The sequence below is a fragment of the Pristiophorus japonicus genome, chromosome 9 (assembly GCF_044704955.1).
Source record: "Pristiophorus japonicus isolate sPriJap1 chromosome 9, sPriJap1.hap1, whole genome shotgun sequence".
Lineage (NCBI taxonomy): Eukaryota > Metazoa > Chordata > Chondrichthyes > Pristiophoridae > Pristiophorus > Pristiophorus japonicus.
This window is the reverse complement of record NC_091985.1, coordinates 201,430,079-201,457,111: the sequence shown is the minus strand read 5'-3', so window position 1 is coordinate 201,457,111 and position 27,033 is coordinate 201,430,079. Positions and strand designations below refer to the sequence as shown.

At 45.3% G+C, this 27,033-nt stretch overlaps 1 pseudogene; it reads right to left on the bottom strand.

The window, feature by feature from the left end:
- Positions 1–27,033, bottom strand: part of LOC139273439 (NACHT, LRR and PYD domains-containing protein 3-like) — an 84,455-nt pseudogene that overhangs the window by 44,818 nt on the left and 12,604 nt on the right.

The window sequence follows — 27,033 nt, the reverse complement described above, 5'->3', positions numbered from 1 at the left end:
TTAGTGTAAGATCCTCCTCTCCCCCCTTGCCCCCCTCCTCTTCCTCCTCTTCCTTTTCCATGCTGACGGTAGGGGCAATTTTTATTCCAATGTCCTTCCTGCCCACAATTAAAACAGTCAATTCCTCTTACCCAGTCCCGGCCTCTTCCCATATCATGCTGGGTAAAATAGGGAGGTTTATTAGCAGGGTTCGGGCCGTTTGGTTGTTTAGTATAACCGTATCCTTGCTTATCCATCCAATCCTGTATGCCACACTACGGTTCTATTGATCCTTCCTCCCGAGATGGCTCTTCCTTTCTAGTCACGTATTCAGTCTTGACCCGGGTTGGGGGCGCACCTCCCCCCTCCCCTTTCTTTTCCTGATCTAACTGTCCTCTCCATCTGTCCGGATAGCGTGAGCAATCAAATAGTTGTTTGAAGATCACAGACATCTATAGAGAGGTGGTCTGCAGCTTGTTGTGCATCAGGGTTTGGCATTGGTCTGACAGGGAATTGGTGTCGGGACTTTGGGATCTTGGAAATCATTTCTAGGCCGGAGGATGTTTCAGAGCTGTCTGACTGCTTGACAGTTCTGCGTCTCGATCGGCGGGGGTGTTTGCTATGTCTTTCACAACTTGGACTGGTAGATTGACTAGAAGATTTATGGGACTGTTTGTGATATCGAGATATAGTTCTGCCCTTTTGAGTGTGAGATCTGGTCCTTTCGGCTATATTGCTTGTAAATTGGGGATCCGAATCGCTATCAGAGGATGAGGAGTCAGTTTGGGTTTGTTGCTTTGGTGGTATGGGGTTATTTTTAACTCCTCTCGCCGGAGTGTAAGGTGGAGGGTGTTGGGAAGAGGACTGGAGCAAGGGGCCAGGGGGTGCAGGAGGCGCCGTTGGGCGTTGAGTCAGTGACCACTCATCAATTTCATCATCAGCCTCGGTTAACACAATGCCAGCCATTTTAAATCGTAATTGGTCAATACCTTTCTCAGAGGTCCCAGAGGATCTCTTAGTAAGTTTCTCGTGCGCACATTCTTTTTTTTTAAAGGCGTCTACAGTTTTAACATGTGTTCCCTCTGTCAATGCAAGTCCTAATTTAATAGCATTTGTTTGCCAACTTGACAGAAGTGATGCATCTTTTAATTAATTTTTTTTTAACAATCCCTGTGCTTTTTTTTTACTACCTCTACGCTTCTAGTGCCACCTAGAGGCCATTGATCATCTCCCAATAATTTGTTCAGGGCTCCTGATAATTTTCTAAAGTCTTCAGCTCTTTCAGGGAATTCCTCACGTAACTTTTGTAGCGGACTATCCGCATCCATGGTTTTATCCAACTGAGTACCCATTTTCACGCTGCCCCTCGTATTACCGTGTCATTACGCGTTCGTGTCGTTGTGCAATTTAAACAAACTTAAAAATAGACACAGACTTTACAGAAACTAACACTGACTTTTAACCAACTCCAAACAAACAAACTTTACTAATGCTAACACTGATCCGCGTCATCGCGCGATTTAGAACACTTAAGATTCCCACGTCGTCCCGCAGTTCACGTCGCCGCGCAATCCGTATTGCCTCGCAGTTCACGTCGCCACGCAACCCGCGTCGACCCGTGGCTCACGTCGCCGCGCGATTAGAATACTTAAGACTTAAAACACAAGATAAACAAGGACTTCTAACACTGATCCGCGTCGCCGCGCGATTAGAATACTTAAGACTTAAAACACAAGATAAACAAGGACTTCTAACACTGATCCGCGTCGCCGCGCGGTTCGCGTCGCCGCGTGATTTAAAACACTTAAGATTCCCGTGTCGCCACGCGGTTCACGTCGCCGCGCGATTAGAATACTTAAGACTTCAAACACAAGGTAAACAAAGACTCTACTAATCTAACACTGATCCGCGTTGCCGCGTGATTTAAAACACTTAAGATTCCCGCGTCGCCGCACGGTTCGCGTCGCCACGCGATTAGAATAATTAAGACTTTAAAACACTTAAAACTAACAAAGACTTACTGACACTAGCACTGACTCTCGCGGCTGCTGTGCCTTCGCGTCGGCCCACGTTTACTCGGGTGCATGCTGCCGCACGTCCCACGTCACCACGTGTTCACGCTGCCGTGCATCTGCGTCAGCCCTCCTTTACTCGGCCGCACTCTTGCACCGCTGCGCGTCTGCGTCACTACGCGTCCGCGTCAGCCCTTCTCCTCTCGGCCGCACGCTCGCGCCTTGCGCGTCTCGCGTCGTTTGTGCGTCTGCGCCGCTGCGCGTTCGCGTCGGCCCTACCTTCCGAGTTGCTGCGGGTGTTTTTTTTTAAATTCAATCAGAGCCTAGACGGGCCAAGTGATATACAAGGTCGACGTCGTACCTGAGTTGAACACCTATCCTCTATTTAAATCCCCATTTTATTCCCTGTGAGCCTAAGTTTCTAAATTTGATTTCTTATGAGCCTCAATTAATTTCTTTCAGTCTCCAAATTTCCCTATCCTTTCACGTTACTGCGCAGTTTAAATTCAATCAGAGCCTAGACGGGCCAAGTGATATACAAGGTCGACGTCGTACCTGAGTTGAACACCTATTTCTAATTTAAATCCCCATTTTATTCCCTGTGAGCCTAATTTTCTAAATTTGATTTCTTATGAGCCTTAATTAATTTCTTTTTTTTTTAACAAACCTATCCTTTGTGCATTTCCTGGCTCCGTAACTTATCATCCGAATATACGTAATTCAATAAGGTTCACACTCTTAAACTTCCCACATACAGGACAACACTACGAAGGGTTAAAACAAACTTTCATTCTGTTTGAGATAAAACAAACCACAACTCCCCGGCTTTTTTTTTTAACAGTAAAAATCACAGAAGCATTTCTCATTTAAACAGACATTCACAAGAGTCTCTTTTCTTTCCTATTAATTTTTGGATCTATGATTGATCATCCATCCCTATCTAGCTCTAACTATCTTTCCAAGTCGCCGCTTGGTTTGTGTCATCGCGCAATTTCCCTAACTCTATCCCTATTCTAAGTTTGAAAGGTATTCACCAGATTGTCCTGGATCTCGTTCAGACACTACCTGAGAACCAGCGAGTGGCTAAACTTTCCTCAGACTTTTGAAACCGGGGGAAACTGGAGCAGTATTGAAATCATACTCACTCCAGTGGCCACTTTCCCCTCGTCTCGTCCAAGGCTAGTCTGGCTCTTAATTCGCAAGTTTTCGGCAGTCGTCCGTTGAGATCCCACTTCTGACACCAAATGTAAATTCCTGTATTCTTTTACCTCAATCTGGTTCAGTAAAATTACTGAGTCGAATACCTCTTGTGCTTTGAACAAAGCAGTCTTTATTACCGGCCAGTAAGACATATCAGACAGAAGATATACTCTCTGGATAGAGCATACACACTCCCTACAGATAGGTGAAGTTACATCGTAAAGCGTCAACAGTTATACAGTTTTGAAATCAGATAACAAAATACAATTAGATTGACATTCTAACTCAGCCACTCATTAGTCAATCTATATGAGATGTTTTTTATGAAAGCTCAAGCATTGCCTCTAAATGTTTCAATCTAGTGGTGTGACTATTAACTGAGACCTTGCAATTCTGCAGATTTATTTCATGTTACAATTAGATGTTATTGGCAGGATTAGTGACTTGAAACCTTGAGAAAGACTGTTAGCTATGCTGATGTTGCACTATTTGCAATCTGACATTCTCCCAGCTATTCTTTCATGGCTTATACATTTTCATATATCCCGTTTACTTTACTGTCCTTAATTCCATATATTCCGTTCAGATATCCATGTACATGGACGACCAGGTCCCTCCCACCAACGTTTCCCAATATCTCACCATTTAAAAAATACTCTGTATTTCTAAGTTTTGCTATTAAAGTGGATAACTTCACATTTCTCCACATTTGCCATATTCTTGCCCACTCACTTAGCTTGTCTATATCCCCTTGAAGCCGCTTTGCATCCGCCTCACAATTTACATTCCAACCTAGCTTTGTTTCATCAGCAAATTTGGATATATTAGATTTGGTCCCCTCTTCCAAATCATTGATATAGATTGTGAATAACTGAGGCCCAAACACTGAACCTTGCGGTACCCCACTAATTACAGCCTGCCAACCCAAAAAGGACCCGTTTATTCCTACTTTCTGCTTTCTTTCCATTAACCAATCCTCATTCCATGCTAGTGTATTGTCCCAATTCCATGAGCCCCAATTTTGTTTAAGGCACCTTATCGAATGCCTTCTGAAAATCCACACACGCCACATCCAATGATTCCCATGGCGAAGATCAATGGCACCCCATATTTGCCTAGTTTATTGAATTCAATACTTTTGATTCAGTTCAACAGCAGAAATAAGGTAGTTCATTTATTTTAAATGAATATTGGTTGCAAATGTTGACACCAACTTCGACAGTCTGTTTGCAATGGATGAATGACGTTTTTCAGCAGAATATTTCACAAAAAGTTATAAATATTTGCACAATTTTTTTTTTACTCCTTCTCAGGAAGTGTAGATACTCTGAGGTCCATGAAATATCAATGATTCGTGCACTGAAGCAGTGGGATAAATCGATTCATCCATGGGAATATATGTGGCCATTTTAACCAGAAGGGCTGCTCCTGCTAAGATCATGTACAGCCATCCCACCAGGGACTGTACTTCATGTTTTAATCTCTGTTGTGTTCGGAACACAGGTGAGACTGCACACAGGGAGGTTAAAGTAACAGTGACCTCAGTCTTTAATAAGACACTCCAGAGTGAGTAACAGGCCTTAGGGACCGGCTTATATACAGTGCTCCCAAGGGATGCTGGGATCCCTTGGCACTTCAGGGGATGCGCTCCCTGGTGGCGGAACATGGGAGTGCATGCTTTACAGATACACAACATCACTCCCCGCCAAAGTCAAAGTGAAAACTAGTTACAAGGTGAGGCAGTCAGGAGCCTTTCTTTTCCTGGTGGACCGCCTCGGTACAAAAATGGCTGTGCCCTCGCTGGGCTGGTGTGTTGTTGGCCCTACAGGGTTGCTGGGTGAGCTTGGCCGTACTGGGCTGTTGGGCATGATGGGTTCGATTTCCTGGTCCAGCGTGGTGTCGTTGATCCTTTGGGTATGTGTTGGGGGCTCGAAAAGGTGGTGTCTGCTGTGGCTTGTTCAGGGCAGTCTGTGAACCGCAGCCTCGTTTGATCCAGGTGCTTCCTGCAAATTTGTCCATTGTCTAGTTTGACTACAAACACCCTAATCCCTTCTTTAGCTATCACCATGCCTGCGATCCACTTGGGACCATGTCCATAGTTTAGCACATACACAGATCAATTTCCCGTGACATAGTGGCGCGACCATCATTTACATTTTGTTGCTGCCGCCTGCTCTCTACCTGATCATGCAGGTTGGGGTGAACCAGCGAGACTATGGTTTTAAGTGTCCTTTTCATGAGTAGCTTAGCAGGGGGCACCCCTGTGAGCGACTGGGGTCTCGTGCGGTAGCTGAGCAGTACTCGGGACAGGCAGGTTTGGAGTGAGCCTTCTGTGACTCGTTTGAGGCTCTGTTTGATTGTTTGTACTGCCCGCTCTGCCTGCCCATTGGAGGCTGGTTTAAACCGGGCCGAGGTGACATGTCTGATACCATTGTGGGTCAGGAATTCTTTAAATTCGGCACTGGTGAAACATGGCCCGTTGTCACTGACCAGTATGCCAGGCAGGCCGTGGGTGGCAAACATGGCCCTCAGGCTTTCAATGGTGGCGGTGGCAGTGCTTCCCAACATTATTTCACATTCAATCCATTTTACCGAGAAATGGGCCCGCATAGTCGACATGGATCCTAAACCATGGTCTGGAGGGCCAGGACCACAAACTTAGTGGTACCCCTCTGGGCGCATTGCTCAACTGAGCACACACGCTGCATTGCCGTACACAGGACTCTAAATCAGAGTCGACACCGGGCCACCACACGTGGGATCTGGTTATTGCTTTCATCATTACTATACCTGGGTGTGTGCTGTGGAGATCCAAGATGAACGTCTCCCTGCCCTTTTTGGGTAGCACTACGTGGTTACCCCACAACAGGCAGTCTGCCTGAATGGACAGCTCGTCCGTTCGCAGCTGGAATGTCTTGATTAGCTCTTGCATTTCAACGGGGATGCTGGCCCAGCTCCCATGCAGTACACAGTTTTTTTTACTAGGGACATCAGAGGATCTTGGCTGGTCCAAGTCCAAATCTGATGGGCCGAGACAGGTGGTTTATCATTTTCAAACGCTTCCATGACCATCAACAAGTCTGCGGGCTGCGCCACCATCAACAAGTTTGCAGGCTGCGCTATTTCCACCCCCGTGGTGGGCAATGGTAGCCAACTGAGAGCATCTGCACAGTTCTCGATGCCTGGCCTGTGGCAGATAGTATAGTTATACGCTAATAGCGCGAGTGCCCACCTTTGTATGCGGGCTGAGGCATTAATATTTATCCCCTTGTTTTCAGCAAACAGGGATATGAGGGGCTTGTGATCGGTTTCCAGCTCAAATTTGAGGCCAAACAGGTACTGATGCATTTTCTTTACCCCGAGCACACACGCTAATGCCTCTTTCTCAATCATGCTGCAGGCCCTCTCGTCCTCCTGGAAGCATAGGCGACAGGTTGCAACTTCCCTGCAATGTTAGCTTGTTGTATTACACACCCTACTCCGTACGATGATGCATCACGTGCTAGCATGAGTCTTTTGCACGGGTTATACAATACAAGCAGCTTGTTGGAGCATTAAATGTTTCTGACTTTCTCAAAAGCAATTACTTGCTTTTTTTCCCCCCATACCCAGTTCTCATCTTTATGCAATAACACATGTAGGGGCTCTAAGAGGGTGCTTAACCCGGTAGGAGGTTATCAAAATAGTTGAGGAGTCCCAGGAACGACTGCAGCTCCGTGACGTTCGGTGGCCTGGGTGCGTTCCTGATAGCCTCTGTCTTGTTGTCTGTGGGCCGAATGCCGTCCGCCATGATCTTTCTCCCCCAAAACTCAATTTCTGTTGCCATGAAGATGCATTTCGACCTCTTCAGCCGCAGCCCGACGCGATCCAGTCGTTGGAGGACCTCCTCCAGGTTTTGTAGGTGCTCGGCGGTGTCCCGACCCGTGACCAAACTGTCGTCCTGAAAAAGCACTGTGCGTGGTACCGACTTGAGTAGGCTCTCCATGTTTCTCTGGAAGATCGCTGCAGCTGACCGAATTCCAAACGGGCATTTGTTGTAGATGAACAGTCCATTGTGTGTGTTAATGCAGGTGAGGCCCTTCAAAGACTCCTCCAGCTCCTGCGCCATGTAGGCCGAAGTCAGGTCGAGCTTGGTGAATGTCTTGCCTCCTGCCAGCATCGCAAATAGGTCGTCTGCCTTAGGTAGTGGGTATTAGTCGCGAGAAACGATTAATAGTTACTTTATAATCGCCACAAATCCTGACCATGCCATCACTTTTGAGTACTGGAACAATCGGGCTGGCCCACTCGCTGAATTCCACTGGGGAGATGATGCCCTCGCATTGCAGCCTGTCCAGCTCGATTTCCACTCTCTCGCTCATCATACGAGGTACCGCTCATGCCTTGTGGTGAATGGGTCGTGCCTCTAGGACCAAGTGGATCGCATCTTTGCCCCGGAAAAGCTTCCAATGCCTGGCTCAAAAAGGGAAGGAAATTTGTTAAGAACCTGGGTACATGCGGCCTCATCGACATGTGATAGCGCTCGGATGTCATCCCAGTTCCAGCGAATTTTACCCAGCCAGCTCCTTCCAAGCAGTGTGGGGCCATCGCCCGGGTCAATCCAGAGTGGCAGTTCGTGCACCGTGCCCTCGTAGGTGACCTTGACCATGGCGCTGCCCAGGACAGTGATAAGTCTTTGGTGTACGTTCTCAGTTTCGTGTGAATGGGGCTCAGGGCTGGTCTGAGTGCCTTGTTACACCGCAGTCTCTCAAACATCTTTTTACTCATGATGGTTGGCTAGCACCAGTGTCCAGTTCCATGGCTATGGGTAAGCCATTCAATTTTACGTTTAGCATTATAGGTGGACATTTCGTCGAAAATGTGTGCACCCCATGTACTTCAGCATCTGCCTCCTCTCTCTGAGGCTCAATATTGCTTTGGTCCACCATGAACCAATCTTCCTCTGCCACATTGTGGTTAGCAGGTTTTGCAGAGCTTGCAGCTCATCTGCAAGCTCATTGGAGGTGCCCCATTGTTCCACATCTCATGCAAACATACCCTTTGAAGCGGCATGAATAGGCTGAATGGAAGCCTCCACAATGTTAACAAGGTGTGAATTGCCTTAGAATAATCCCTTGTTACGGACTCTGAGTCATCTGGGTCACCTGAGGCCTGCTGGCAGTTGCATACTCGTGGTTTCTGCCCTGTATATTTCTGTTCGCAAACACAGTTCCAGTTAATTTATAAACATTGCTAGCACTTGTGTACTGAGAGATTTGTTTGGTGATATCATTGATGGACATAAACGCCTGTGCTATCGCAATGGCCTTACTGAGGGTCAGTGTCTCTACATTCAAAAGTTTTCATCGGATGGTCTCGTGGCCAATGCCCAGTACAAATAGGCCTCTGAGCATTTGTTCCAGGTAGCCATCAAACTCACATTGCCCTACAAGTCACCTTAGCTCGGCGACATAGCTTGCCACTTCCTGACCTTCAGATCACTGGTACGTATAGAACCGATATCTTACCATCAGCACACTCCCCCTCGGGTTAAGATGCTCCCGAACCAGTGTACACAGCTCCTCATACGACTTATCGGTGGGTTTCACCGGGGCAAGAAGATTCTTCATGAGGCTGTAGGTCGGTGCCCCGCAGACCGTGAGGAGGACCGCTCTCCTTTTTGCAGCGCTTCCTTCTCCATCCAGCTCGTTGGCTACAAAGTACTGGTCTAACCGTTCGACATAGGCTTCCCAGTCCTCACCCTCCGAGAACTTCTCCAGGATGCCCACAGTTTGCTGCATCTTTGCATTGGATTCATGTACTCGTCGCCAGTTGTTGTGTTCCTAACACAGATGAGACTGCACACAGAGAGATTAAAGTAACAGTAACCTCAGTCTTTATTAAGACACTCCAGAGTGAGGAACAGGCCTTAGGGGCTGGCTTATATACAGTGCTCCCAAGGGATGCTGGGATTCCTTGGGACTTCAGGGGATGCGCTCCCTGGTGGCGGAACATGGGAGTGCATGCTTTACAGATACACAACAATCTCCACATCCCAATCTCCGCATATTAATATGAACACAGCTGTCTCTGACCCATTCAAATACTGTCAACGGAAATACTAAATATTTGTTGATTATGGTTCAAATCACACTCCAGAGACTGGAGCACAATCAATCTAGGCTGACACTCCAGTGCAGTGCTGAAGGAGTGCTGCACCATTGGAGCTGCCGTCTTTTGAATGAGATGTTAAACCGAGGCACTGTCTGCTCTCTCAGGTGGATGTGAAAGATCCCATGATTCTATTTCGAACAAGAGCAGGGGAGTTATCCCTGCTGTCCTGGCCAATATTTATCCCTAAATCAACATAACAAAAACAGATTTTCTGGTCAGTAGCGCATTACTTTTTGCGAGAGCTTGCTTGTGCGCAAATTGGCTGCCGTGTTTCCTGCATTATAACAGTGACTACACTCAAAAAGTACTGGCTGTAAAGTGCTTTGTGCTATCCAGTGTTCGTGAAAGGCGCTATATAAATCCAAGTCTTTCAAGTCTTCCTTTTTCATTGACATCGCCACTAATTACGTGTGTTTGGCAAATTTGTTTTATGTATTTCTTCTGCTGTAGCAACATGTATTTTTTTTCACTCTATACTTATTTCGCTAATCCACAGTTCCATTCAAACTTGACACCCATGTTTTTGTGAGACTTTTTGGATATATTATTGATGCTTTTGATACTGGACGGGCTGCTACACAGTCAATTTAGTGTGAATTGGAGGTGGCCATTAGTTGCGTCTGAGACTTTTATCATGTCTCTTACAGATCACAGTAGAATTTGGGAAAACAGTATAAGGTCAAGGAGGGATCTGTACAGGATGTGTTCCTAAAATGTGTACAGGATAGGTTTCATGATTAAAACATCTTCAGCCCAACGAGGAAGAATGCCATGCTGGATCTAGTTCCTGGAAATACAGTGTGGAATATGAAGCATGCTTCAGTGGGAGAACATTTGGGCAACAATGACCACAATGACAGCAGGTTTTATATAGCAATGGAAATGGAAAATGAATAATCTAAGTTAAGCTGCTTATTTCAGTGAGCTGTAAATGGATCGTTTGGATTGGAAACAGGATTAAAATGAGTAATGGGAGGCTTTCAAACAGGAACTAGCAGAGGTAAAATCTAGACACGCTATGAGCGGGAAACAAAATTTATCCTAAGCTGAATCTCCCTGGATAGAGCAATAAAAGGAGATTAAAATTGAACAGAGAAATATGGTTTTGATAATCTCATTCATAATACCAGAGAGAATCAAGAATACAAAAAGTGCAGTGAATAACTGAAAACAGAAAGAGCACCGTATGAGAAAATATCATTGGGTAAAATAAGAAGGAATGCTAATTTAATTTCTAAATATTTAGGGCCCAAGTTTCCACAGGATAAAAAACGGGCGCCCCTCCGAGCTCGGCGCCCGTTTTTCGCGCCTAAAACGGCGCCAGAAAAAAAACGCGCTATTCTCGAGCGCTTTGCAGCTCCTTGTCTGTTTGGCGTGACGCCCAGGGGGGCGGAGCCTACACTCGCGCCGATTTTGTAAGTGGGAGGGGGCGGGTACTATTTAAATTAGTTTTTTTCCTGCCGGCAACACTGCGCGTGCGCGTTGGAGCGTTCGCGCATGCTCAGTGTGAAAAAAAACATTGGCACTCGGCCATTTTTGTAGTTCTTTGTAGCTGTTTAATTTTTGAACATTTTTAAATAAAATCACATTGCCATCAGCACTGAGGCTACCCTTCTCACTGTCTCCTTCCCCTCCCTCCCCTTCGCGGCAACAAACGGCTGTCTCCTTCCCCTCCCTCCCCTCCGCAGCAACAAATGGCTGTCTCCTTCCCCTCCCTCCCCTCCACAACAACAACCCGCTGTCTCCTTCCCCACCCTCCCCTCCACAACAACAACCCGCTGTCTCCTTCCCCTCCCTCCCCTCCGCGGCAACAAATCGCTGTCTCCTTCCCCTCCACAACAACAACCTGCTGTCTCCTTCCCCTCCCTCCCCTCCGCGGCAACAAATCGCTGTCTCCTTCCCCTCCCTCCCCTCCGCGGCAACAAACCGCCATCTCCTTCCCCTCCCTCCCCTCCACAACAACAAACCGCTTTCTCCTCCCCCCCACTCCCGCTCAGCGACACGAACGGCTTTCTCCCCTCCCGCTCAGCGGCACGAACAGCTTTCCTCCCTGTCCCCCCCTCCCGCTCAGCGGCACGAACAGCTTTCCTCCCTGTCCCCCCCTCCCGCTCAGCGGCACGAACGGCTTTCTCCCCTCCCGCTCAGCGGCACGAACGGCTGCAGAATTCTCCCTGGCTGAAGCACTTTCACACAGGTAGGAAGATGGTTTATTTAATCTTTTCTTGACTTATAAATGTTTATAAAGGTTGGATTTATTTGTATAATATTTGTAGAAGTATAAATAAGGATTTATTGTAGAATTTAATGAGTTCCCTTCACCCCCTCCCCCCCCCCCACCTCGTTCTGGACGCCTAATTTGTAACCTGCGCCTGATTTTTTTAATGTGTAGAACATGTTTTTTCAGTTCTACAAAAATCTTCACTTGCTCCATTCTACTTTAGTTTGGAGTACGTTTTCACTGTGGAAACTTTGAAATCAGGTGTCAGTGGCCGGACACACGCCCCCTTTTGAAGAAAAAATTCTGTTCCAAAGTAGAACTGTTCTACCTGACTAGAACTGCAGAAAAAAAAAAGTGGAGAATTGCGATTTCTAAGATAGTCCGTTCTCCACCCCCGACACCCAGCTCCCCCGACACCCAGTCCCCCCGCCCCCGACACCCAGTTCCCCTCCCAACACCTAGTTCCACCTCCCGCGACACCCAGTTTCCCCCCCACCGAGAAACACAAGCCCCCCCGACACAAACCCCCACAGCCCCCCCCACCCGACACATAGTTCTCCCCCCGACACACAGCTCCCCCCCCCCAGACAACCAGTCGCCCCACCCCACCCCCACCCTGACACACAGTCACCCCGACGCACAATTCACCCAGGCACCAAGTTCTCTTGGACACTGGCTCTTCAAAAAATTGAGCACAGTGTAAAATGGACTCCTGATTTGCTATGAGCCCATTTCATGACACTGACGAAAATCAATGCCACCCCATATTCACCCAGGTTATTAAAGTCAATACTTTTGATTCAGTTGAACAGCACGAGCAGGGTAGCTAATTTATTTGAGTGAATATTCGTTACCAGTTGGTTAACCATTTAACAGTAACTTTGCCAGTTTATTTGAACTGCTTGAATGATGTTCTTCCTTCTGGATGAAAGATGCTGGTCAGCAGAATCTTTGCGGAACCGGAGATTAATATTCGCAGTCAAAAATGTTACTGCTTCTCGGGAATTGCAGCCACTCTGAGGTGGCTCTAACCAAATTCTTCCAATCGTCGTTGAACATGTGAGTGATGCCAGCAGGTTGGAGATTTGCAAATGTTACAGCCCCGTTCTAACAAAGGGAGAAGGATAAATCCAGCAACTATAGGCCACTCAGCTCAACGTCGATAGTGGAGAAACTTTTAGACACAATAATCCAAGACAAAATATTCACTTGAAAAAACATGGTGAATAAATTACAGCCAGCATAGATTTATTAAAGGCAAATCGTGGCTGACTAAATTGATTGAGTTCTTTAATGAAGTAGCAGTTGACAAGGGTAATGTGATAGAAGTTGTGAATATGGACTTGCAAAAGGCATTTGACCAAGTACCACATAATAGACATATTATCAACTTTGAAGACCATGGGTTAAATGGGGAGTGGCAGCGTTGATAGAACAATATTTAAGAACATAAGAAATAGGAGCAGGAGTAGGCCATATGCACCCTCGAGCCTGCTCGGCCATTTAATACGATCATGGCTGATCCGATCATGGACTCAGGCCCACTTCCCTGCCCGCACCTCATAACTCCTTATTCCTTTATCGGTTAAGAAACTGTCTATTTCTGTCTTAAATTTATTCAATGACCTAGCTTCCACAGTTCTCTGAGGCAGCGAATTCCACAGATTTACAACCCTCAGAGAAGAAATTTCTCCTCATCTCAGTTTTAAATGGACGGTCCCTTATTCTAAGATCGTGCCCTTAGTTCTAGTCTCCCCCATCAGTGGAAACATCCTCTCTGCATCCACCTTGTCAAGCACCTCATAATCTTATACGTTTCAATAAGATCACCTCTCATTCTTCTAAATTCCAATGAGTAGAGGCCCAACCTATTCAATCTTTCCTCATAAGTCAACCCCTTCATCTCCGGAATCAACCGAGTGAACCTTCTCTGAACTGCCTCCAAAGCAAGTATATATTTTCTTAAATATGGAAACCAAAACGGGTGGCCTCACCAATACACTGTATAACTGTGGTAAGACTTCCCTGCTTTTTTATTTCATCCACTGCAATAAAGGCCAAGATTCCATTGGCCTTCCTGATCACTTGCTGTACCTGCATACTAACCTTTTGTGTTTCATGCACAGGACCCCCAGGTCTCACTGTATTGCAGCACTTTACAATCTTTCTTCATTTAAATAATAATTTGCTCCTCGATTTGTTTCTGTCAAAGGGATGCATAACCTCACACTTTCCAACATTATACTCCATCTGTCAAATGTTTGCCCACTCACTTAGCCTGTCTATGTCCTTTTGCAGGTTTTTTGCGTCCTCCTCACACATTGCTTTTCCTCCCATCTTTGTATCATCAGCAAACTTGGCTATGTTACACTCGGTCCCTTCTTCCAAGTCGTTAATATAGATTGTAAATAGTTGGAGTCCCAGCACTGATCCCTGTGGCACCCCACTAGTTATTGATGGTGAACCATTTATCCTGCCTCTCTGTTCTCTGTTAGTTAGCCAATCCTCTACCCATGCTAATATATTACCCCCAACCCTGTGAAGTTTTATCTTGTGCAGTAACCTTTTATGTGGCACTTTGTCAAATGCCTTCTGGAAGTCCAAATATACCACATCCACTGGTTCCCCTTTATCCACCCTGTCCATTAAAATCCCATCCTAAAATAATTCCAGCAAATTTTTCAAACATGACTTCATAAATCCATGCTGACTCTGCCTGACCGAATTATGCTTTTCCAAATGTCCTGCTACTGTTTCTTTAATAATGGACTCCAACATTTTCCCAATCACAGATATTAGGCTAACTGGTCTATAGTTTCCTGCTTTTTGTCTGCCTTCTTTTTTAAATAGTGACGTTACATTTGCAGTTTTCCAATCCGCTGGGACCTCGCCAGAATCCAGAGAATTTTGGTAAATTACAACTAATGCATCCACTATCCCTGCCGCTACTTCTCTTAAGACCCTAGGTTGCAAGCCATCAGATCTAGGGGATTTATCTGCCTTTAGTCCCATTATCTTACTGAGTACCACATCCTTAGTGATTGTAATTGTGTTAAGTTTCTCCCCCACCCCCCACCCCATCCCACCCATGACTATCCACTGGGATATTTTTAGTGTCCTCCATGGTAAGGACTGATACAAAATATTTAAGGGATGCAAAGCAGAGAGTAGTGGTGAACAGTTGTTTTTCATACAGGAGGGAAGAGTGCAGTGGTGTCCCCCAGGACTCAGTATTAGGATGACTGCACTTTGATATTTATTAATGACCGGGACTTGGGTATACAGAGCATAATTTTAAAATTTGCAGATTGCACGAAACACAGAAAGGTAGCAAACAGTGAGGAGGATAATAGCAGACTTCACGAGGACATACACAGACTGGTGAAATGGGCAGACACATGGCAGGTGACATTTAATGCAGAGAAGTGGGAAGTGGTACTGTTTGGAAGGAACAATGAGGAGAGACAATAAAAACTAAACTGCACAATATTAAAGGGGGTGAAAGAACAGAGAAACCTCGGGGTTTATGTTGAGAATTATATGAAGTTGGTTGATAAGTGGAGAAGGCTGTTATAAAGCATATAGGTTTTGGGTTTTATAAATAGAGGCACGGAACACAATAGCAAGGAAGTTATGCTAAACATTATAAATTAGGAGTTTTTAGTCTAATTCTGGGCACCAAACTTTATAGGATGTAACTTTATAGCCTTGGAGAGGGTGCAGAGGAGATGTGCTAGAATAGTACCAGGGATGAGGGACTTCCTTCTACATGGGCGGGATGGAACTATTCCACGGACTGTCCGTTTCACACCCCTGATCTCAGTCTATAAATAGGGTCACTTTCAGCAATTCTTTGGTATCCCGTGCTGATAACTCGCACAGATCGGTTGCTATTCACAGACTTGAAGGATGTTCTATTTCTAGATCAGAAAATTGAGGGCTCCTTAGAATAGAGAAGATTAACAGGTTAATCTAGTTGTCTCTTGTCTCTCTTTGAGAGAGTGCTACTAAAATTCTTGGTTTCCTTTGAATTAATTCCACAAAGGGTCTATAGAGGCTTTCATGATGATGAGAGGGTTTTGATCGAGTAGATAGTGAGAAACTATTCCCTGTGGCGAGTGGGTCAATAAACAGAGGTCACAGATTTAAAATCAGTGGCAATAAATCTAGAGGGGAGATGAGGAGAATTTTTTTCACTCAGATCTGTCGGGATCTATAACGCTCGAACTGAAAAGGTGATGCAAGCTGCTGCTATAAATAATTTAAAAGGGAGTTAGACAGGTACTTGAGGATAAGGGACTTACAGGGCTATGGACAAATAGTGGGGATGTGTGGCTAAGCACGGCTGCTCTTTCAAAGAGCCACGACATGGCCTCCTTCTGTGCTGCAAGTTTCTAGGATTCTACTATGTATAAACCTATAATTTGCTTGACCATCCTGGAAATCTTCATGGAACCAACAAGTTGATTTAGCTCTGGTATCTGAATCAATATCATTTGGAATGATCTATTTTGTTGACCCGACACTACCCACAATTTTTTTTTTGCGTTGTTTGGGTCCAATACTTGTTCACTGGTTCAGCATTTTATTTAAAAAATCATTCCTTTACTCCGTAGATAATTTTTTAATCATCTCACAGTTCTTCGATTTACCTTAAATAGTGTGTAGGACACACAACTCATGAACTTCCCTAAAACTCCGACTAGTTGTCTCTTGTCTCTCTTTGAGAGAGTGCTACTAAAATTCTTGATTTCCTTTGAATTAATTCCACAAAGAGTCTTATCGTATCCATTACCCTGTCCTTTGTACAGAGACTGATGTTCCTGCAGAGTATTTTCACGTTTGTGTTGTTGTTTCAGTTTTAACGCTTTCTTTCCTAATTGGTCTGTTTCTCTTCAGTAATATTCTATGATTTATGATCTAATATCCTGCTACTTCTGTGATGTTTAAATAATCGAAACTCATTCTGTGTCCTTCCCACTCACCTGATGTTCTTTTCCACTGAAATGCCCCTCATATATTAACAACGAGCTGACTCCGTTCACCCCTCCTTCCATCGCCTGTTCCAGTCTGTCCCGGTAGAATTTCGTCAACTGGAACAGCTGGTAATCGTTGGAATTTGTCAAGAACTCGGTGATTGTCGAGCTCGGATCTGTGAACACAAATGGAGAAAAGTGATACGTCCTTACTATACAGTATAAATGCACACGAGGCCCATGCTTGAGAGGTCAGTCTGTGACCTGTCCTTTATTCCTTAGCACTCCAAGTGATGAAGGTGGGTGGAGCTTCCCCTTTTGTACCCGAAGGCCCAGGTTAGGAGTGTCTCCCACCTAGTGGTCATTGTTCTCACAGTGTACAACTTAGGTCAGATTATACATGGGTTACAATGCTGGTTGAATACATGACATTACCTCCCCCCCCAAAGTCTTATTGGGATTACAGGTTGAGTCTCTCTGGTGGTTTACGCTCTCTTGTAGAGCGCCCGAGTTGGGGCTCCAGTTGTTGGGCGCTGGCCTGAGTGTCTGCTGTTTGCGGTGCCTCAGGCCTATCCAGACTGTCCACAGTGATTGGGCTCTCCTCCACTTGGTTCCGGTGTTCGGCCACCTGTGATGGAGTGAACTCTATATCGTGTTCTTCCTCTGCTTCTTCTATGGGGCTGCTGAACCTCCTTTTAGTTTAATCCACGTGTTTGCGGCAGATTTGTCCATTGGTAAGTTTAACTACCAGAATCCTATTTCCCTCTTTGGCAATCACAGTGCCTGCGAGCCATTTGGGCCCTGCAGCGTAATTAAGGACAAAAACAGAATCATTTACATCAATACATCGCGCCCTCGCATTCCTGTCATGGTAGTCATATTGTGGCTGGCGCCTGCTCTCGACAATTTCTTTCATGGTGGGGTGTATAAGGAGTAACCAGGCTTTGAGCGTCCTATTCATTAGCAGCTCTGCGGTTGGAACCCCTGTGAGCGAGTGTGGTCGGGATCTATAGGCCAACAGGAGGCGTGATAAGCGTCTTTGTAGGGAACCCCCTTGGATTCTGAGCATCCCCTGTTTGATTATCTGCACTGCTCGTTCTGCCTGGCCGTTTGAGGCCGACTTGAACGGTGCCGTTCTGACATGGTTGATTCCATTGCCTGCCATGAAGTCCTGGAATTCAGTGCTTGTGAAGCACGGGCCATTGTCGCTGACCAAGACGTCCGGTAGACCGTGGACGGTGAACATTGCCCGTAGACTTTCTACCATGGCAGAGGATGTGCTTGAATTTAAAGTGTCACACTCGATCCATTTGGAGTAGGCATCTACTACAACCAAAAACATTTTTCCCATGAAAGGACCTGCGTAGTCCACATGGATGCGTGACCAAGGCTTGGAGGGCCATGGTCAGGGGCTAAGGGGGGCTTCCCTGGCCGCATGGCCCAGCTGGGCATACGTGTTGCACCTGCGAACACAAAGTTCCAGATCTGCGTCTATCCCTGCCACCAAACTTGTGACCTGGCAATTGCCTTCATCATGACAATGCCCGGGTGCTCATTGTGGAGTTCTCTGATGAACACCTCTCTGCCCATCTGGGGCATGACTACACAGTTTCCCCACAGTAGGCAATCGGCCTGAATCGAGAGTTCATCCCTGCGCCTGTGAAATGGTTTAAATTCCTCAGGGCATGCCCTGTACGTGGCTGCCCAGTCCCCATTCAGGACACATTTCTTGACTAGAGACAATAGCGGGTCTTTATTTGTTCAGACATTAATCTGACGGGCTGTCACGGTTGAGCCTTCGCTTCCGAAAGCTTCAACAGCCATGACCATCTCAGCAGCATGCTCGATAGCCCCTTCAGTGGTGGCTAGTGGGAGCCTGCTGAGTGCATCGGCGCAGTTTTCGGAGCCCGGTCTGTGCGAATTGTATAGTCATAGGCTGCTAACGTGAGTGCCCACCTCTGTATGCGGGCTGAAGCATTTGCATTTATGGCCTTGTTGTCAGCCAAAAGGGACGTTAGGGGTTTGTGATCTGTCTCTAGCTCAAATTTCCTGCCAAACAGGTACTGGTGCATTTTCTTTACAGCATATACACATGCGAGCGCCTCCTTTTCTACCATCCCGTAACCCCTTTCTGCCTGGGACAGACTCCTGGAGGCAAAAGCTACCGGCTGTAACTGACCCTGGACATTGACATGCTGCAACACACACCCGACACCATAGGACGTTAACACAAGTTTCTTACATGGGTCGTATAGTGTTAACAGAGTGTTGGAACATAACAAATTGCGTGCTTTATTAAAAGCCATTTCCTGGCTGTCCCCTCAGACCCATTCGCGCCTTTGCATAGGAGCACGTGTAGCGGCTCTAGCAGTGTGCTCAATTTGGGAAGAAAGTTACCAAAATAGTTCAGGAGCCCCAGGAATGAACGCAGCTCCGTCGTGTTACAGGGTCTGGGTGCTCTCTGGATCGCTTCCGTTTTGAACGCAGTAGGGCTGATCCCGTCTGCTGCTACCCTCATCCCCAGGAATTCTACCTCTGGAGCTATGAAGACACACTTCGCCTTTTTCAGTCGCAGCCCTACCCGGTCCAGTCTGCGTAGCACCTCCTCCAGGTTGTGGAGGTGTTCTTCAGTATCGTAACCCGTGATGAGGATGTCGTCCTGAAAAACCACCGTCCCTGGAATCGACTTGAGGAGGCTTTCCATATTTCGTTGGAAGATCGCGGCGGCCGAGCGAATCCCGAACGGACATCTGTTGTACTCAAACAACCCCTTGTGTGTCGTGATGGTGGTCAGCTTCTTCAATTCACTCGCCAGCTCCTGGGTCATGTAAGCTGAGGTCAGGTCCAATTTTGAAAACAGTTAGCCACCAGATAGCGTCGCAAAGAGGTCCTCCACTCTCGGTAGCGGGTATTGGTCTTGGAGTGACACCCAAGTGTGGTGGCCTTGTAATCATCACATATCCTGACCGACCCATCCGCCTTGAGCACCAGCACAATCAGGCTCGCATCAGTCATTGAATTCGACTGGCGAGATGATGCCTTCCCTCAGCAGGCGGTCCAATTCGCCTTCTATCTTTTCCCACATCATGTACGGCACCGCTCTGGCCTTGTGGTGTACTGGCCTGGCGTCCGGGTTTATGTGAATCACTACCTTGGCCCCCATGAAAGTACCGATGCCGGGTTGAAATAGTGAGTTAAATTTGTCCAGGATCTGTGAGCATGATACTCGCTCCACAGAGGAAATTGCATTGATATCGCCCCATTTCCAGTTCATGACAGCAAGCCAACTTCTCCCCAGTAATGTGGGACCGTCCCCTGGGACAATCCAGAGTGGCAACCTGTTCTCCGAGTCTTTGTGGGTCACGACAACCGTAGCGCTGCCTAGCACCGGAATGATCTGCTTTGTGTAAGTCCATAGCAGTGTGTCAATCGGCGATAATTTTGGCCTCCTGGCCTTGGACGCCCACAACTTTTCAAACTGTTTGATACCCATCAGAGACTGGCTGGCCCCCGTGTCTAGCTCCATTGATACTGGGATGCCATTGAGGAGCACTTTCATCATTATAGGTGGCGTCCTGGTGTATGAACTGTATACGTGCTCCACATGAACTCGCTGAACTTCAGCTTCCAGCGATTTCCCGCAGCGTTCATTTCTGCAGGTATTTTGCTCATCTCTGCAAACTCCGGCTGAGTGTGTGCCTCCACACCTCCAACATGAGCTGTTGTTGGAAACAAAAGGTCCCTTGCCAATCGATCGTCCCTGACTGCCCCTGTTATTGTCCTTGAGTGCGCCATTAACAGGTGTTGATGGCCCCATTACTGGCCGCATTGTCCCTTGCAATGGCATGAATCGCCATTCAGCTTGCCATTATCTCTGTCAAACTCCCCCTCTGGGTTCGACTACATGTTGGGGCATGCCCGACTGCCCTTGTCTGCCTGGAGAACTGTGTGCTGCTTTAACAATGTTGAATCTCTGTCCCAATCATTCCGTAACACAGTACCTCTCGTCTGTTCTGCTCGTGGCCATGCTCGCGTGGTTAAAATCCCAGTTTCTCATCGCCATTGATAGGTCCTTACTATACAGTATAAATGCACACGAGGCCCATGCTTGAGAGAAGGTCAGTCTGTGACCTGTCCTTTATTCCTTAGCACTCCAAGTGATGAAAGTGGGTGGAGATTCCCTTTTTGTACCTGAAGGCCCAGGTTAGACGTGTCTCCCACCTAGTGGTCATGATTCTCAGTGTACAACTTAGGTCAGATTATACATGGGTTACAATGCTGGTTGAATATATGACAAAAAGTAAACACAATATCCACTTTATACCCTAGCTGCAACATTTCGTGTTGTGCCAAAGGCTGAAATCTGCTGTAAGCCATATTATCTAACACGTTCTGAAAACACATATACAACGCAGGTGCTACAGTCAATCGATCTATATCATCCATTCTTTAACAAATGCGAACAAATTAGTCAACGGCAACTTGCCTACAGCTAATCCGTTCCAGCCTCCTCTGATCATCCACTGTATCTCAACGTCCATTAATTCAACCTTAAATTACGGACTCACTCAGTCTGCCCATAATAACCGTAGATAAGTCTTCTAGTTACCCGATCTATCCTTTCTTGAACAGATATGTTATTTGGTCTCCTTAAGTGCTCCTTAAGTATATTGTTTATATCGAAAATGGATTGATCAATTGTGGAGTGTATGTCCTTTGTTATTTGAGTTAACAGCCTGGAGTGCATTATCTCTGGGCCCAGTGACTTATCCATCCTGACAATTTTTTTCAAATCCATATCCTTCTCTACATTTAATTCTAACTATGATCCCACATCCTCATCTAGTCAACTACATTCACACAACCTTCATCATTTTTAGAAACTGTTAGAAATATTTGATATGTCCAAAAAAGATCATCTTTCAGAGATAAATTCCCCCCTTCATTCCCAGTGATAGAATCTAGAATCTTGAATTAATAAGAACATAAGAACATAAGGAATAGGAACAGGAGTAGGCCATACAGCCTCTCGAGCTTGCTCCGCCATTCAATAAGATCATGGCTGATCTGATCATGGACTCAGCTCCACTTCCATGCCCGCTCCCCATAACCCTTTATCGTTTAAGAAAGTGTATTTCTGTCTTAAATTAATTCAATATCCCAGCTTCCACAGCTCTCTGGGGCAGCGAATTCCACAGATTTACAACCCTCTGAGAGAAGAAATTTCTCCTCATCTCAGTTTTCAATGGGCGCCCCCTATTCTAAGACCATGCCCTCTAGTTCTAGTTTCCCCCATCAGCGGAAACATCCTCTCTGCATCCACCTTGTCAAGCCCCCTCAATCTTATATGTTTTGATAAGATCACCTCTCATTCTTCTGAGTTCCAATGAGTAGAGGCCCAACCTATTCAACCTTTCCTCATAAGTCAATCCCCTCATCACCGGAATCAACATAGTGAACTTTCTCTGAACTGCCTCCAAAACAAGTATATCCTTTCATAAATATGGAAACCAAAACTGCACGCAATATTCCAGGTGTGGCCTCACCAATACCCTGTATAACTGTAGCAAGATATCCTTGCTTTTATACAACATTCCCTTTGCAATAAAGGCCAAGATTCCATTTGCCTTCCTGATCACTTGCTGTAGCTGCATACTAACCTTTTGTGTTTCATACACAAGGACCCCTAGGTCCCGCTGAACTGCAGCACTTTGCAATCATTCTCTATTTAAATAATAACTTGATCTTTGATTTTTTTCTGCCAAATATTATACTCCATCTGCCAAATTTTTGCCCACTCACTTAGCCTGTCTATGTCCTTTTGCAGATTTTGTGTGTCCTCCTCACACATTGCTTTTCCTCCCATCTTTGTATCATCAGCAAACTTGGCTACGTTACACTCAGTCCCTTCTTCCAAGTCGTTAATATAGATTGTAAATAGTTGGAGTCCCAGCACTGATCCCTGTGGCAACCTACTAGTTATTGATTGCCAACCCGAGAATGAACCATTTATCCTGACTCTCTGTTCTCTGTTAGTTAGCCAATCCTCTACCCATGCTAATATATTACCCCCAATCCTGAGAAGTTTTATCTTGTGCAGTAACCTTTTATCTGGCACCGTTGATGAACAGTGGCAGACATTTAAGGAGATATTTCATAACTCTCAACAAAAAAATATATCCCAATGATAAGGAAAGACTGTAGGAGAAGGGATAACCATCCGTGGCTAACTAAGGAAATAAGGGATGGCATCAAATTGAAAATAAGGGCATAAAATGTGGCCAAGACTAGTGGGAGGCCTGAGGATTGGGAAACTTTTAAAAGCCAGCAAAGAATGACTAAAAAAATAATAAAGAGAGTGAAAATAGATTATGAAAGTAAATTAGCACAAAATATAAAAACAGATGGTAAGAGTTTCTATTAAGTACATAAAAATGAAAAGAGTGGCTAAAGTAAATGTTGTTCCCCTAGAGGATGAGACTGAGAAATTAATAATGGGGTACAGGCAAATGGCAGAGAATTTGAACAAATATTTTGTATCGGTCTTCAAGAGAGAAGACACTAAAACATCCCAATAGTGGATAATCAGGAGGCATAGGGAGGGAGGAACTTAATATAATCACAATCACGAAATAAGTAGTACTCGGTAAAATAATGGGGCTAAAGGCGGACAAGTCCCCTGGATCTGATGGCTTGCATCCTAGGGACCTAAAAGAAGTGGCCGCAGAGATAGTGGATGCATTGATTATAATCTACCAAAATTCCCTGGATTCTGGGGAGGTCCCAACAGATTGGAAAACCGCAAATGTAACGCCCCTATTTAAAAAAGGAGGCAGACAGAAAGCAGGAAACTATAGACCAGTAAACCTAACATCTGTCATTGAGAAAATGTTGAGAAATTATTAAGGAAGCAGCAGCAGGATATTTGGAAAAGCATAATTCAATCAAGCAGAGTCAGCATGGTTTTATGAAAGGGAAATCATGTTTGACAAATTTGCTGGCGTTATTTAAGGATGGAACGAGCAGGGTAGATAAGGGGAACCAGTGGATGTGGTGTATTTGGATTTCCAGAAGACATTCGATAAAGTGCCATATAAAAGGTTACTGCACAAGATAAAAGTTCACGGAGTTGGGGTAATATATTAGCATGGATAGAGGGTTGGTGTAAGGGATAAATTGTAAGGTTGCAAATAGGGGGTCAGAATTATGCTGCAGGTAGTGAATTTATCAGTATTAGGAGGGTCTGTATAATTGCCTATGTATGTAACACTTGTTTATATAGGTATAGCACACATACGCATTAAACTATAACTTAACCTTAGTTACACTTGAACAGCCGAAGTCAGCAGTTTTGTTTAAAGGTCCCTGAGGAAGAGATAAAGAAGCCAGAACAAACCACCCTAGGCGTCTGATAGACTAGGGCAGAGGGCAAAATGGAACAAAGCAATGTTGAGATATGGACAGTTGTATGTACCACTCAGAGCCCGTCTTATAAGAGTTTACAAATCAATGTAACTTCACTGATAACAATAGACCTATCGATGATTTTGTAGGAGGATAGCACCTCTCCAAAACCTGTATAAATTGTTCTTGAAAACTCTTGTATTTCGGAGGTTCCTCGACTGAACCTTCCCGTGCATTGCTCGTAATAAAACCAGTAAACCTGAGGTTTTGTTTGTTTACTTCTGTGGTCATTATACAGTGGGAAGCTGGGTGAGGTGTCGATTAACTATATCAGTTAGTCCACTTTGAGGGAGAGAAGCCTCCTTTTTACCCCAACATTTGGCATCACGAATAGGATGCAGACCCTCTGACCTGGATGATGTGACAGCTGAATGGCAGTGAGTATGTTTTGTACCATCTGCAGCTGTAGCATTGACGGGGAAGGAGGTAATCTGTATAAAGAATTAGAAGGGGTAATCTGTAGAACAAGTTATAGCAAACCATGGAAGGACGAAAACCAAGGGTGGGATAGATGTATTGCCTGAAAATGAAGGAATACAACCTAAGGGGGAGAGGACCCCAGCAATCATTAGAGGAAAAATAAAGTCTATGTCCCAAAGCGTGACACAGTAAAAACACAGAGAAGCCGGTATTGATCGTGCACAGCACAAACAAGAAGGAATGTAAACTAAAAAGGGGGGCTGAGTCCCCAGGATCCTAGGAAAACTGGCTAATGGGATAAAATGTTAGTTGAGAATAATGGAAAATTAATACAAAGAAAAATGCTGGAAAAACAAAAGATAAAAATGAGACCTTAAAAGCTGCAGCTGCTGGAAAGAGAAACAAAGATGATTAGGAAAATGGAGTGGAGGAAGATCATCAAAATACAAAACCTAATTTGAAGAAAGGAGATTTAATTTGGCTGTGAAAAAGATATTGGTTTAAATATAAAAACTTACGAGTTAAACCCGACACAGAAATTTTGTGCCGAGAAAGAGAAACAAAGATGTTTAACTATGGACCAGAGGAAGGTCATCAAAAAAAAAAATTAAGTTCGGATTCAAAAGGGAAAGAAAAATCTAAGTTATGCAAACTCAGCAAAAGAAGGAAAAAACCGGGAATTAGAGAATTCTTAAAAAAGATGGAACCAGCACGGAAGTTTAGATTTTGTGTCGAGAGAAATAAAACACAAGATTTGCTCAGTGAACGGGACCGTAAAAACGAAATGCTAGAATGTATATAGCTTGTGGGAAGATTGGATTTCAGTAAACAACATAGCTATTAAAAATGTGTGGTCTCATTTTAAATCAATGAACAGGGAAATCTTGAGGCAGGATTAAAGTCGCATGAAGGGACCATGTAGTGGGACCGCCCGTAGTCGGATCACAGAATGGTGTCGGGGAAAGAATTAGACTGGGGTGAAGAAGGCACCCTTCCTAGATTCTATGCAGGCGACCAGAAGGGCTTAATCGACAAGATGCTTAAGGACGGATGGGATCCAGAGAAGGGTCCCACCGACCGAAATGATCCTGGGAAAACTTGGAGATAGATTTTACTGGACCATTACCCAGCAACAAAGGGAAGACATACATCCTGCCTAGTTATAACAGACCAGTTTATGAAGTGGGTAGAGGCTTTCACCACTAGAAATTGTTCAGCAGAAACCGTGGCCAGGATCCTAGCTGAAGAAATAATGCATCTACAGTAGACTTAAATCAAGGTACACACTTCACAGGGAAGATAATGTAACAGGCTTGCGCTTTACTAGGGATCAGGCAAAAATATCCTATATCAAAGAGACTGGAAAGGGATGTTATAGACAGGATACCCCGAGTTCTAATGAAGCTCAAGGCAACCCCCAGTCGGACGACAGGACTGACACACTTTGAACTAAAAAAAGACAGGATGTGGAAATTTGTATTGGAACTCTAAGCAGTTACATGATTTAAAGACAGAGGCTAGAGATAGCAAATCAAGGACTTAGAGAACGACACTAAGGAACAGAAGGTCCAAACACACCAAATAGGCAATCAGGTGATTACACCAGAGAGGTCTGGGCTTGCACCCAACTGCACCAGACTCTATCCGGTAATAATGATAAGTTATGGTAGTTATAAGGAGTATCGGCAAGTGGAAACACCGGACCCAGTTAAAAAAGCTTGGTCACTTAACTAACCGGTGACAATCGGGAAATATTGTTTTTTGCAGGACTCTCGTGCTCATGGAAACAATGTGGGGTAACGCAGCCTCATATCAAGGACAACAGGTTGAGGGACGGCAAGGCCTGTATTACAGGGACTCGGTCGACATTGGTTTAATAAAGAATCAAAATCACTGATGGTGATGGAGGGAGCAACAGTAGACTTAAATAATGGGCATAAAACAACGTAACGAGGAAACGAAACAACATTGGGGATGGGCCAGAAATACGGGACCAATAATTTGTGGGAATAAGACCATGGTGTGTTTTATAATCAGGAGGGACACAGATACTGCACCCGGGGGAAGGCAGATTTCATTCAACATCGATGAATGGTGGTGGAGAGATATCTCCCGAGATAGAAACATAGAAAATAGGTGCAGGAGTAGTCCATTCGGCCCTTCAAGCCAACACTGCCATTCAATAAAATCATGGCTGATCATTCCCTCAGTACACCTTTCCCGCTTTCGCACCATACCCCTTGATCCCTTTAGCCATAAGGGCCATATCTAACTCCCTCTTGAATATATCCAATGAACTGGCATCAACAGCTCTCTGCGGCAGGGAATTCCAAAGGTTAACAACTCTTTGAGTGAAGAAGTTTCTCCTCATCTCGGTCCGAAATGGCCTGCTCCTTATCCTAAGACTGTGTCCCCTGGTTCTGGACTTCCCCAACATCGGGAATATTCTTCCCGCATCTAACCTGTCCAGTCCCGTCAGAATCTTATATGTTTCTATGAGATCCCCTCTCATCCTTCTAAACTCCAGTGTATAAAGGCCCAGTTGATCGAGTCTCTCCTCATATATCAGTCCAGCCATCCCTGGAATCAGTCTGGTGAACCTTTGCTGCAC